Consider the following 14,683-nt stretch of genomic DNA (forward strand, 5'->3'; position numbering starts at 1 on the left):
AAGGTTGTTCTGAGGTTTTGGATATGCTAAGGAATTGGGATTAATCAGAAAGATTACTTACAAAGCAGTCTTTTGTGGTAGAAGTGATGTTCTACCATACTTGTTGCAAGAATTAGAATTTACAGTTTTAGCTATATGTTTTTAAGTTTGCCACAAAACTAAATAATGATCTGCGATATCATCGCTTGGCCTGCATAATTTTTAACACCATAAACATTAATTCCATGTAACAGTATTAGATCATAGAGTATGATTTCGACAATGAGGTAGGTCCTGAGACCTTGTTGTCTAAACCCAATAGAGTTCAGAATGTCTATGTATGCTGATCCCAATGCAGCTTTTTCATTATCAACATGGATATTAGAATCACCATCAATTAAAATATATCTGCAGCCAGCACTAACTCGGATATAAAATCAGCACATTCTTTAATAAAGTCTGTATGGTGGCCTGTATACCGTAGCCAGCACAACATCACATGGGATTTATCATTAACACTTGTTTCTCTGGACAATGTTATATGAAGGACCATTACTTCAAACGAGTTATACCTAAAGCCCGCCCTCTTGAACTACTGAAAATATTGTTATAAATTGAAGCAACACCTCCCCTCTTACTTTTGTGCGTGGCTCATGTTTATAACAGTAATCTTGCGTCAAAAAGTCAAGGGTCCAAGAGCACAACTAAAGCAAACACTTATCTCCACAACGATGACTTCAAATTGTATTCTTTTCAATAAACAACATCTAAACCTCCATTAATTTTTAAGAAATTTGTAGATGCATGACAAAAAAAGTCAAACTGGTTAGTAATGTGTGAAGCTGGTGATGCTGTTTGTGGGGATGATTAATTAAGATGATTAATCATCTTCTGTTGAGATCTTGAGAGATTTTATGTCTTTTATTTCAGTTGATTTTCATCTAAGGCTTTTATTGCAGAAATCAAAAAATGCTTTAATGGAAACCAACGGACTGCCATCACGTCCAAAAATTGTAAGAGAATCTTCAATGTATAGGTAACAGGTTTTCTGAAGCTTTTATTCGGTGGTTGATTGTCGTGAGCGACTGATGGTAATCGGTGTTAAGCCAGAAATAACTCACACTAGTGTGTCAACATGCAATAAAACGTGTAAGCTAACTTGATTTTTTCACTTAACAAGAATGGCAAGATTTTAGGAAAGCTTAAGAATCAAACATTGTGAGGTAATATTGTTTCATTAATGCCTTTTAACAGATCTGCGTGCACACATTCCTACGCGTGCCACTTAATTTTTTAATAGACAACGACTCCACCTATGGGATTGAGCCTAAACATTCTGTTTTAGGAAGTCTGATTGAACACATTAGGAAACGGTTATCCGAGCAAGATCACAGGGCTGTGCTGGTCAACAGTTTAATGATTTGGCTATTTTTGTTTTTAGTAACATCTACGAGTTTTAAGAGACGAGTGGTAAGAGCATGTGTGAACAATTATTAATCGCTGTCCGCAAAGTCTAAATGTATATCTTTCTGTTGTCAATGGTTTTCAGTGAATGGCAGTACAATCTAATCACTGCATAGACTGGTGCATGTGATATTCTCAATTGCAACTGTGAACCAAAAAAAAAATAAATTCAATTCCACTACAGCTATAACGACAAAAGCTATACACAAAACTCAGCTGAGTTTGATGGCATTGTGATGAATGGAATTGACAACAGTCCAAGCTCCGCCATCACTAAACAGAACCACACAGGAAACGTGTTGTGTGGTATCTAACTAACAAACTTTTTTGGGGTCATCACGTCTTTTGGTACCCTCATGTTAAGTTGATGCTAATAAACCCTGTCAAAATCTCCTGTTCTTACTCTTCCAGCAGATCTGTTCCTGCTCATCGTTTTGTTGCTCCACTGGTTCGTATGGTACGTGTCTCATCGCGCTCTGCTCCAAGTTCTGGCCTTGACACTTATTCACATACATACATGTTTATATCATAATACGCTTGCCACAAAAAAAGTAACGTAAATAAAAAAAAATGCTGTCGAGCAAGTAACCATATACGTTCTATAAAAGAAAAGCATTTTTTTTAATTATTTGAATTTCAAGAATAACACCATTTAGAATGAAGACACAAAAAAGCATTTCCTAATTATGTATGTTTTTATGTATGGTAAACTGAATAATTAACACGACTGCCATCGTTTTTGTGTTACCCTGACCTCGAGATCAGAGGTGTAGCAATAGGGCAGGCCAAGGCAGAAGCAATTGCCTGTGGGCTCTGCATTATTGGAGCTGGCCCCCGACCGGCTGACCATGTTGAAACAAAATCCGTAAATGTCATTATTAATATACAATAGAGCAATATATCTGCATCTCCCCCCTAGGGTGCCTCCCTCCTCATGTTAAAGCCAGGATGCTGCTGGGTGCTTTTTCCTCAGTGTGATGCGCCACTGACCGCTGTTCTTCGAAACTGGCACCACGCGCTTTGTCGTGTATTTTGCTAATTGTTGTCAGAGGTTTTTTATTGAATGACAACTTTGCAAAAACAATTACTATACAAAGGAATATACATTTTTTTTAGGATATACATATAAACATATTCCACCCATATCTCGCCCTTCCCCAGCCAATTACAAAAAGACCTGTATTACAAATTCCTGCATGAGATAATTTAAATCACAGTCTTAATTAAATTACATAAAAGTGAAAAAATTAAGAATGGAAGAAACTTTTGTCGAATTTATTCTCAGATCCCTGGGTGGTGTATTTTCTCTAAATTCATACAGGACATAATGTCCCTAATCCAATGTGAGTGGGAGGGAGGAGCAGGATCTTTCCACTTGACTAAGATAGCCCTACGAGCCAATAAAGGCTAAAGGTAAGGTAAAGGCTAGAGGTAAAGGCTAATACTTTCAGCTTAATTTTAGGCAAGCCCAAATTTGGAGCAATGCTGAAAATTGCGGTAAAAGAGTTTGGCTCAATTTGATGGTGAAGTACTTCAGAAATCGTTTGAAAGCACTGAACGATCCAGAACTCATTCAAGGTGGGACCTCCAATTACATATGAAAAAAAGTGATGCAGTGGTGCGCTCTTACACAGCTATCGCAAGTCGAGTCCACATCAGGAAACATACAAGCTAATTTGACTTTGAGATATGTGGATAAAGATGTAACTGCTTGTACATTGCTATAAGAGCTGTCGGGTGCACATGGAGGTGGAGTGTATCCGATCCAGGACTGAATCCCACATGTGCTCTGTGAAGACAGAACCTAGTCCTGCTCACACATGGTCTTATAGCTTCTAATGAAGGGCTATGCAATTTTGAAATAAGGTTGTAAAAGATAGAAATTGTGCCTGTTATAATGTGGGGTTTACAGACAAGAAAACATATCGACAGGACCTGGCTGTATTTGTTAATTTAAACATGAAGGATGACTTATCCGTTTGGCAGCCAGAAGTGGAAAAAAGGAGAGGAGGAAAACCAAAACATGACAGTGGTAAATGATGGAGATAAGATTGACTTAAGATAATTATATGACAAACAAATATTTTCATGTTAATTCCAGCTTATTTTCTTTTAATTATTTGCAAGATGAATTACTGGTAATAATCCAATCACTAACAGGGTTACTGGGAAACAGGTGCGTAGCAATTGTTGCACTTAGGATGCGGCGTATTATGTAGTGTTTTAGCAGGTATTAATATAGGCTGCAATAGAAATAGATGGTACCTGGGAAAGACGTGCACATCACCAGCATCACTGCTGGCAAGATTCGTTACCAGGGATGCAAACTTGTCACCATTACGGTGAAATTCGCCGTTTTGAATTCAAAATGGGTCATTTGTGTGATTCGTGTAGATCCACTGAGTTTTTAAAACTGTATGGGTGGGGGGTTTTTTACAGTTCCAGACAGTAGTAATCAACTCAATTCTGTACCCGCTCAAAGTCACCCACTTTAAAACTCTCCTGTGTGTTTTTGTGCACGTGGTCTGGTTTCGAATTACAAAACCAAAAAGTTTCTATTTACAACGTGTTTTGCAGCGTTGAGTATTGTAGCCAATCATAGGCATCTCTGTTGAAAACACTGGCCAATCAGAGGTGTTTACTGTAGGTTAGTCAGAATCTGCTCTGATCTAATTTTTGTTTTGGCAAGTTTACGTAGTTCTGCATGCTCACATATCTTCCTATTATCACAAGACAAAAAGAAAGGATATATGATGTTAATAAGATATTCATTGTGTAGTCAGTTATTGATTACATCAAGAGTTTTAGTGTGAGTAATCTCGGACAGTTGCACCATAATGGAAGCGCCCTTTGCTCGGTTTTTACTTCATTCACAGTTTGAAGAAAAGTTTAAAAGGACCGTCCACATATACTGTTCCAGGAATGACAAACGCAAGTGTAAAAAATTATGAATGAATCCGCCAAATTGATCCCCGATTGATTGTGAACTGTAGCAATGGACGGGATGAACTATCTGACAAGCCAACATCAAAACAGAGCTGTGCTTTAAGTGATGCAGAGTAAACTCAGAGTAACAAAACTATAGACTTTGTGACTTCCTGCACTTGCTAGACTTCATAGTCATTTTATAATAAATCCGAAAGCAAGACGTGAATTTTTTTTTATTTAGCTCGTTCTACATTAAATTAGTTTGAGTTAACATAATAAGTTGTCAAACTAATAAAACTAGTAAAAGCTGATTAAAACATACCTCAGGTCAACAATTGAACCAAGAAGAGGCTGTCAGCACTGGCACTAATTTGGATATAGAGAACATAGTGACAGCATTTACTGGTAGTTAAGGCTCGAAAGTACCGTTTTTTAAGGTGACAATCCGTTACTGTAAATACAAAGATTGTTCTGTATCTTCAAGGATTGTATTTTGTACAGTATTGTATCTTCCTACCATAAAGATAAACATTGATATTTGGTAAAAGAATAAGCACTTGTGTTTTGCAAAATAAAACAATTTATGTTCTATTATATGTGTTTTAATTACTTTTTGTATGTTATATAAGATATATAGGTAACAAAGATATATTACAAAAACAATCGTTTGGAAAGGGCCTCAATCTGTATTTTGCTAGGGCCCCCACTTCAGCTGGTTTTGCCTCTGCCTGAGATTGCTGAATATTTAGTCATTATCATGCATTTTACGGTTTGTGACAGTGCATTAACATATCAGTTGTGGTACAGGGAAACATTGCATGAATAAAAACTATTCCGCATCCAACAGTCAAAACCATGCAACCCCGGCGCTGTTTTCATTCTGAGCTCATTGCTACTCTTGCTGCCACCATGGACAATGTTTAAGAAAAAACTTTTAAATAAATATCTATTTATGTTTGCAAAAATATATATTTTTTTGGTGAGTAAAACTCTGCATTAAGGCTGCAGCTCGTTATAATATGTATAGGAGTAGCTGTGAGAAACAATCAGTAATCATGTATGAATTCATAGGAAATTGCTTATTCATAAAAGAGTTAGGGTTTTGGCAATTCACTTTGCTATTCTGCAAATATAGAAATACTATCATGTGTTTCTATTAATTTTCTTATTTATTTGTTTTTCTTTTTCTTTTAAAGCAAATAGTATCTTTAAATCTATCCCTATTTGTACTGGTCCAATAACATTGTCAGGTGCACACAGAGCACACACGATTATATCCACTGCAAAGCTGTGCAACCTAAACAACTTTTACAATCTGACACCCATTTTACGTCTATGTCTGAAGCAACTGCAACTTTTTTTTTATTTATATTGTGAATTGGAATGTGTGCAAAAGGATTATGGGTGACTGGAGGGATGCAAAAGATACAGTAAATGCATCCTTAAAAATACACCACAAGAAAGCTAGAAAAACAAAAGCTGCCCTCCAATGATCATTCAAAAGTTGGTCCACTTGATGACTTGTTAGCTAAGATATACAGACTTTTAGCATTATGTTAGAGAATCACCCAAAATGTGCAGTGAGAACAAATCATATATTTCTTCATGACTTGTATAACACATACTGTGTAATAGGATGATATTTAGCATACAGTATGATCATTCTTTGTACTGCCAAAGGATGCCAAATTCCCCAAGCTGAAGTTTTTTTTTTTTTTTTCACAACCTAAAGTTTTTTGTCTTTTTCTTCTTTTTTTTCTTGCCACAGTATTGTCTTTGGTTTTGGCTGCTCACTGGGTGCTTTCAGACATTAAGGCAGAATTTTCTATAAAGATGCTTTGAAAACAATGTAGATTGTTCAAAGCACTACATTTTTGAAAATGAAACATTGATGTTATTTAAAAACACAATTAAAAAATTCAAGGTCAAATGTGTTCCACCATTGTTTTTCCAGTGGTTTTTGAGACACAAACGCTGTTTGGCTCAGTCAGCCACGAAAGATGTTGAAGTTAATGGACAATCTGATGTAACAGCAGCTTTTAGACCATTTTAAACTTCTCCTTGTATCTGCTTGCCATGGTAAAAAAAAAAAAACAGGAAAAAAGCAAAACAAGCAGAAGGGGGAAAGTGAGAATCATTTCCTTTGCAGAAAGGCCCTAAAATGAGAGCTTGTTTCCTAAAATGACATGAATAGTGACTCTAAACTTATTCAGAGTAAAACTCATCACAATTTTACTTTGGCGTCTTGTTGAGGTAGGTGTTACATTTGGAATAATACAATGACACTTTTACTAAAAATTGAGTTTCAAAACAAGAATCACAAGATGTTTTAACATGTGTGCAGTTTAAATACTGATGTCTTTATCTGATAATACACGCATTAACCTCTTTTCTCTCCACTTCTCTACTTGCTTATTAAGTTCATGATTTTGCATTACAATTACTGGTTATCCTCAAATGTTTAATGTGGTAGCAGTTACATTATGAAATAATAATGTAATTTTGTATAAATATATTAAAAAATATTATTGATATTGCATTTGAACGTGAGTACTGAATGCTCTTTAAGTAACATTCTTCTAAAATCACGTTCAAATGGATTATTGATCTAAAGCAATGACCTCTCGAACCATAAACACTATCTACTGCAAAAACACTGTAATCCAAGGGAAAAGGCCTTTAAGCTTTTTCTCTCTCCATAGAAAAAAAAACTTATAAAACAATAGTAACTCAGACCTTGATCCTATGATTTTATGCATGGGCGGGCTTAAAGTACAGATGCAATTTTCAACAATTCACCCGCCCGCCTTTGTATTATACCACTTAAACTATGAGTCAAGTATGTGTTAAAAATTGTGGCTGATAATGCCTAAGGTTCGCTCTTTTAAACCACATACGCAGTAATGTGTGTTTTTCTTGACAGAAGTGCGCATCTACTAACGGAGCTGCTCCGACAGCGCTGGCTCGCCTCACTGACTCCAACCAGACCGTCAAGAATGAGTCATCTGAGGGCCTGTTCACGAGAGATATTTTCTGAAGATCATCGTGGTTGCCTCTTCTCTACACTGTCCTCTTCATCCTGGGTCTGTCACTGAACGGCCATGGCAGCAATGGGTGTTCCTCCGAATCCCTAGTAAATCTCACTTTCATACATCTATCTGAAGAAGCATCGTGGTGGCGCGAGCCATTATCATGACCCTCACCTTCCCCTTCAAGATCCTCACCGATGCGGAGCTGGCATCTGTCAGCGGGCGTGTGTTCGTCTGCCGCGTGTCAGCCGTGGTCTTCTACATGACTATGTACATCAGTCATCCTCTTCTTTGGCTTGATCATGCATCGCCAACGGCGCTGGCAGAAAGACCATGTGGCCCTTTGTGGGCACCAGCCTATAGACACCTGCTATACGGAAGGAGATCCTTCGGGCTTCATATGGATGTCGCTCTTGGCTCTTCTCTGCCCAACATAATCCTGACGAGCCGTCCCAGCATTCCTGACCACATTAACAGTGCAGTGTACCCTCAAGGACAGAGATGGGACTGAAGTGGCACGAGCTGGTCAACTACGTGTGCCAGGTGATCTTTTGGGGGAACGCCTCGTGACTGTGATAGTATGCTACACGCTCATCTCGAAAGAGGCTCTACAAGTCTTAGCGCGCCGCACACAAGCTCAACACACCAGGCAACGCCAGGGAACGAACACCCGGTCCTCAGAAGAACATTCAAGCCAACGTGTTCCTGGTGTTGGCCGGTCTTCATTGTTTGCTTCGTTCCCTTCCATCCACTTCGCCCCGAGTGCCGATACAACCATCAGCCAGACACATGAAAGCACGCAAAATTGCCAGCAGAAGCTCTGTTTCTCCTTCCAGGCTTGAAGGATGCAGCATCGCAGTGGCGTTTCCTCCCCTTAAACTTCTGGTTTGCTGGATTTCGCTCTGCATCTAATTCTCTCCTCTGTAAGTAATGTCGGTTCAGTGATGTCGCGTTCGTTTTAAACACTATGTGTCTGTCCCCAGCCGCTGCCTGGCAGGGGCGGCTCAGGGATGCTACGGGACAGACTCGGGCCGCCAGCCGCTTCTCAGATGTGAAGACACATCAGTCTTTCTCTGGGCTGCTGGAAACACGGCTCATCATCTACATGTGATAGTCTTACTGTACATCAATATTCTTCTGTGCCTCTCAAACATGATTTCGGGTCGCTTCAGAGTGCTGGGGGGCAGTAACTCTGTATCACATATACATCTTGGTTAATACAGGACTGCGTTTCCCAAAAGCATCGCTAAGCTTAAGTACACAACCGAGAGGGCGCGCGTCACTGAAACGCAATGGAGCTATGATGGGAAACGCAGCCCAGATTCCAAAAAAGAAGTAGGGGCCTACTTGTAATTAGTTATTAAATTACATTTTGTACAATACTCATAATCAGGATTACAGTTACTGTAAGCTATAGCTATATATTTATTGATTCTCATCGAATTCCACTCTTTCCATCTTTTAAAAAAATGTTCCTTTTCTAAAATAGTCCACGGTTTATATGCTCTCAGAAATTCTTCGCAGTTTTGTGAACGTTCTACACAGAGATCAGTCGTAATTCATGTGGCTATCACTGCATTTGACCACTGGATATAACAAATCATTTCAGGTTTAATAAGTGTTGAACATTGCAATCAACTACTGATCAACACATTATTTTTTATTTGAATTATCACTCTGTAGGTTATTTTAACCCTGTATTACTATAGGTGCTTTGGAGAGCATTTGTCTTTTTGGACACATTAAAATGTCACAAATTCACAAAACTTTCTATCACCTGAGCCTCTTTCAACTAATATATTTTCTTAACATAATGTTTAATGTGCTTCATGACTTCCTTTTTAAAACAGTGAATGGAATATATTAATATTGTCTTTTTATATCAATGGGTTATAAGACTAACACTGTAAAAAATAAGTGTCATTTAACTGTTACAATTTTGAAAAACGCTACAAAAAAAAAAAGGGTTAAATAGGAACAGTAATCCTGTCTATTACAGGGAAAAAGAAAAAAACTGAAAGATCTAACCAGACATTCATGTATTTACAGTAACATGCTGTTCTTACAGTTTTTTAGAAATAAAAAAAGAACAAACCAATGTATAATTTACAGTCAAAAACTGTAAACTGATTTCCCAGAATTCCCTGTGTGACGTCCACATTTGAAAGTATTTTGTTAAATAATCACGTTTTTTAATAGTTTTTGTTATCAGTTGTACTTTGAGGCTTATGTACATCTTCGCTGTTTAGTTTAATGAAAGTTTAGTGAATGTGTAAGTTCGAGGTCACCATGATGGTGTTTGTGTTTGGCATGAATTGAATTTGTGAACCATTCTATATATTATATAAAACTTCTGCTTATGTGGGCGAACGCTACTTGTGATGAACTTCGAGTCTTCGTGGGCCTTTTTCTTTACCACCTGCTATTATTCTGGTTGGTGTCGTAGTTAAAGGTACAAAAAAGATTTTAATAGCAATGTGCGTTGTTGATTTATGGTTTACAGTAAAATTTTCTTGTTTGACATACCAGTTTATACTGTAAAATTTACAATTTTGGCGATGATTGTGTTTACAGTTTTTCTGTATTTTTTACAAAGTATTCTGGACAACCACAGCTGCAAAAATTAGTTTGTAAAAAACTACAGACTTTTTTTACAGTGTATTTTTTAAATCCTTGTGAAAAATGAGATAAGGTCAAAAGTAATCAAAAAGTAGTCTAATTATATTTACCTAAAATGTGTACAACTACAATTTTTTGTCATGTAATTTGGAATCAGTAACGGATTACAATTCGTAAGTAATTTACCCAGCTCTGATCATGCTGTAACAGCTACATTGGTGAATCAAATGTTTTATTTTTATGCTTTTCTCCCTTATTCAAACCTGGCTAGTGACTGGCTAGTGGATGTAAGGGTGCCAGCAGACAGTCTAGCTTAAAGTGTACCTAGAAACCTCAGTATCAGTCATTGGGGTAACACTTTATTCAGTCCATTTAGACATTCAAGTAACTTTAAGTAATTTTGCAACTACATGTCAACCAGCAGTCATTAGAACCATTGCAAGGACTGTGTGAAGTGTGCGACCACGGGCCTTGTGTAATTTGGTGAATTGACAAAGGCCCAGGATTTAAAGGGTTTTCAGAGAACAAATAAAAAGAGTAAAATAAATCGAATGTATTGTAATGCATTTGAAATATTTGCAAATAATGTTTATTTTAAAATATGTACACATTCACTCTTGATCATATGTCAAAAATAGCTCTTTTAATGTGTTTTGTGTCGTCACATTAAAACAGATAACATGGATCAGAATGACGTATTTTCAAATTAAATTAAATTGGCAACTTCTGACAAGAGATATTTTAGCAGTTAATACAGTATATTAAATTGTTTAGGTAGCCTACCATGTGAAATTAAATAATTGGTAAAAATGGTTCATACATAATTCACTTCAGACTTGCTTTCTGCTCACTGATCTCCCTCTCTCTCATATATATATATATATATATAAATAGAGAGAGAGAGCGAGAGAGAGAGAGAGAGAGAGAGAGAGAGATCAAAAAGTCTTAGGCCATTAGTATTTTCTATCACCAAATAAAAACCAAACAAAAAAAAAAAAAACTAGTTTTTAAGCCTGTTAGTTCTATCTTTTGCTGTAGTGTGTCAGCAGGAAATAACATTTATTTTGCCATTAACTGTAATAATCCAGTGAGATTTTTGTATGCACAAGGAGTCTGACAACAACCAGTGCTCCAAGCAGAGGTCTGATCTCGCCATCATCAGTCTGTCTGGAATGACATGAAGAAACAGAACAAACTGAGACAGACTCAATCCAGAAGAACTGTGGCAACATCTCCCAAGACACTTCAAGAAACCAACCTGCAAAGTTACCAGAAAACCCATGCCAGCTGTTGATTTTGATTTAGTTAACTGAAGTTAATTGATAAATCAAATCTATTTTAAAACATTATGTTTTGAAAGCATCCTCAGTTTACAGCATTAATTTTTTTGGTTGGTGAAAATACTAATGGCCTAAAACTTCTGCACAGTACAATACACACACACACTTCACAGAGATACACAGGAAAATAACAGAATCAATAATGAAACAATCTCAGCTATGTAGAATGTTTTTTTCTGCTGCAAAGTACCTCTAAAAGACACAGTGACATTGTTAAGCTCAAGTTAGTTCAGTGCTGATTTCAGCTCAGATCAGTAACAGTAAACACACATGTGCGTTTCTGTGTGTGTGACATAAAAGTATGGCAAAAGCCAAATATATTCTCATTTCTGTCTGCTGCGCGATTTTTCAAAACATGTAAAACATGGTTTTGACTGTTGCAGCAGGTTTCTGTTGTCATATGGTCATTCCTTCACAAGAAGAGTGTGGTGTTTTAACTCTCTCACAGAACACACTCCACATGTGTATAATGAACACTCAAAATCTTCTTTTATTCTCGTTCTTCGTATTACTCTACACCATTTCCCACTAGATCCCCCCAGTGGTGTAGTTTCCGCATTACATGTGTTAATAGTAAGCAATTACTATAAATTGAACATCAAGTATTGTATACTTCAACACAACAAAGAGCTTCCTGAACTTTCTGTTCCAGGGTTGCTGCATACTTTTTAGCATAAAATGTAATGCTTTTTAAGATTGATAAAATCAATTGATAAAATGAATACCATATTTCTACACCAGAGCAAATACACACAAAAGAATCGGAATATGTATTCAAAAAAATGAGTTTTCACTAAATTATTTTATGGAAGAATTATATTGAATCATACTGTACATAAAGGCCTACACACACAAAATAAACAACATTTATTTATTCAACAAGAACTGTAAAATGTGGAGACAGGTCTTCTACGAGCCTTAAAGCTGTGGTTACACAATACTTTGAGCCTTTGATATTTTGGCCAATGCAATGGCTGGGATGTGATATCAGTAAATACATAAATAGCAAACATTAATTTGTTTCAAAATGTGAATATATCATCTAGTTGTAGCTTTAAAGTTTGTGTTCTTTGAATTCATCAAGAGATCACTCTGTGGGACACATTGATCTTCTATTGGTCATTCATCTTTATGTCATGTGAATTGCATTAATCTACATTGTTTTTCTGCATTCACATGCGTGTGAATGTAAGTCAGTGGAGAAAAGTCTAGTGTGCCTGCCTTTAAACTCAGCAGTGTGAATATGCATTAATCTACAATAATAGGCTTCTGAAAATAATATTTAAGTCTTCTTTCTAGAATATTTGAGCTATTCAAGAATTTTTAAAAGCCTTACATTTATAAGATGCCCTATGACGTTTTTTAAATACCTGTGGAAACCCTTTGCTCCTCTTTGGTGGAATGAGCTACCAACCTCCCATCTGATCTGCTACACCATCACAACTTTCAAGAAACAGCTAAAGACACCTATTCCACAAGCACTTAAAGTAACTAATCCAAAAGCCATAAACAAAGACACTATACTAACTCTTATTATTTGTTTGTTTGTTTATTCTTTAAACTCTGCATTGTGTGCTATTAATATTGTTGCTCAAATTGCTTGTGATGTTCCTTGTTTTATAAATTGCTTTTAAATAAAAGATTCTGATAAAATAACTGGAATTTTATGGTCTGTTCAAGATACAGTAGCACTTCAGAAAAAAATACATATTTTGGTCACACTTTATTTCAAAAAACCAATACCCAATTATTAACTAACTATTAGCTAGCTAACTATGACTTTTCTCTCAATAAACTCCTAATTTGCTGCTTATTAATTTAAGCTCTGCGGACCCGGATACAGGTCCAAATCACGTTAAAAATGTTTATGCTTCATTTACATAGCCTTCCTTATATGGTATCAGCCCATATATGGATTCATTTGAAAGCTTAGAGTCTTTTCTTTACAAAAAATACCGTAACTTTTGGTTTTATGATACATAAAGCAGGAAAATTAAGCTTAGAAATGCATTCGTCCCACACACATATTTCCGCCTAACTATCACAATTTTTTTTTCCTAAGAATGTGTATTTTATATATTTTTCACAGAACAGTCAAGTCATATATCACAAGAAAGGTCTCATTCTCATGAATTTGATTATGTAGATTATTTCATTGTGTGACAATATCAGATCGAATGATCTTCAATAGAATCACGATGTGAAATTTGTTACCTCTGAGCAAACTTTCATATGGGTCACATTCCTACTTGTACTACTGCTTCAGTCAGCTGCAAAGAGCCACAAATACTTTATATTATCTTTTAGATTATGATCTCTTTTTTCAAACGAGACCATTTTCATGTTTCTGTCTGCTTCCATCTGTGAAATATGTAGGCTGCATCTGAAAACTCTAAAATGCTGCCTCCAAGGCAGGAAGGCATCAAGGCACGTTCGAATCCAAATTCTGCTTTACTGCCTGTCTCCGGAGGTACCTTCTTCTGATAGAATTTTGAAGGCAGCATAGATGTATCCTTTGCTGCCTTTGATATCCCAAAATCCTGTGCGTTCCATTCCATAATGGTGGTCAGTTTGTGTGTAAATGTATATTTCTGACTAACTTTTTAGCATTAATATGTGCTTTATAACTATTTATAAGGAGACAATATGCTAGTAATATGCATGCTAAAAAGCAACTAGTTAATAGTGAGAATTGGTCTCTAAAGTGATGTTACCAGTATTTCTCATTAATAATTATACAACTGAAGAATTCCTCCTCATATGGAGCTGAAGACATTCCATTCCCATTTGCTTGATCTCCTTATGCATGTCTGTTGAAGAAACCTGCAAGTTTGAGCACATGACACAATAATTTTCCCTTCTTTACTATATTTTTCCACCAGAACTGAGTGCAAAAACTTTTTTGCACCATGCAGGGTTAAAAATTGCAAAACTGGCTAGAAATTAATTATGTTTTATTTGAAAAATCTGATATTTCGCACATCTACCAGCCGTACATTTATAGGACCTATATGCAGAGCAATGTTCAAATAGTACCTAATAGTAACAGAAAGAAAGACGCCCCAAGACAGTGTTTTTCAGTATGTCAGCCAAAGCAGGATGAATACCCCATGCTGAGTCTTTCTCCTGTAGAGAATCGATGCATTTTTGTAAGAAAATGGAGTTAATTGGTTAACAGATGTTCAGGAGCAGGGCCACGCCCCAAACGATCACCTGACTTCCCGAAACCTCCATATATCGGGCCACCTCATACCGTACTGGTGTTTCTTTCTCTCAAACAACAGATAGACTCGCCTGGTCTGGACGGCGTTCTGTTCGATCATC

The 14,683-nt window shown here is 36.6% G+C and overlaps 1 pseudogene; it reads left to right on the top strand.

The window, feature by feature from the left end:
* Positions 1-261: 261 nt before the first annotated feature.
* On the top strand, positions 262-8,193 carry LOC122139744 (annotated as a pseudogene).
* Positions 8,194-14,683: the final 6,490 nt, after the last annotated feature.

This window comes from Cyprinus carpio, chromosome B15, assembly GCF_018340385.1.
Source record: "Cyprinus carpio isolate SPL01 chromosome B15, ASM1834038v1, whole genome shotgun sequence".
Classification (NCBI taxonomy): domain Eukaryota; kingdom Metazoa; phylum Chordata; class Actinopteri; order Cypriniformes; family Cyprinidae; genus Cyprinus; species Cyprinus carpio.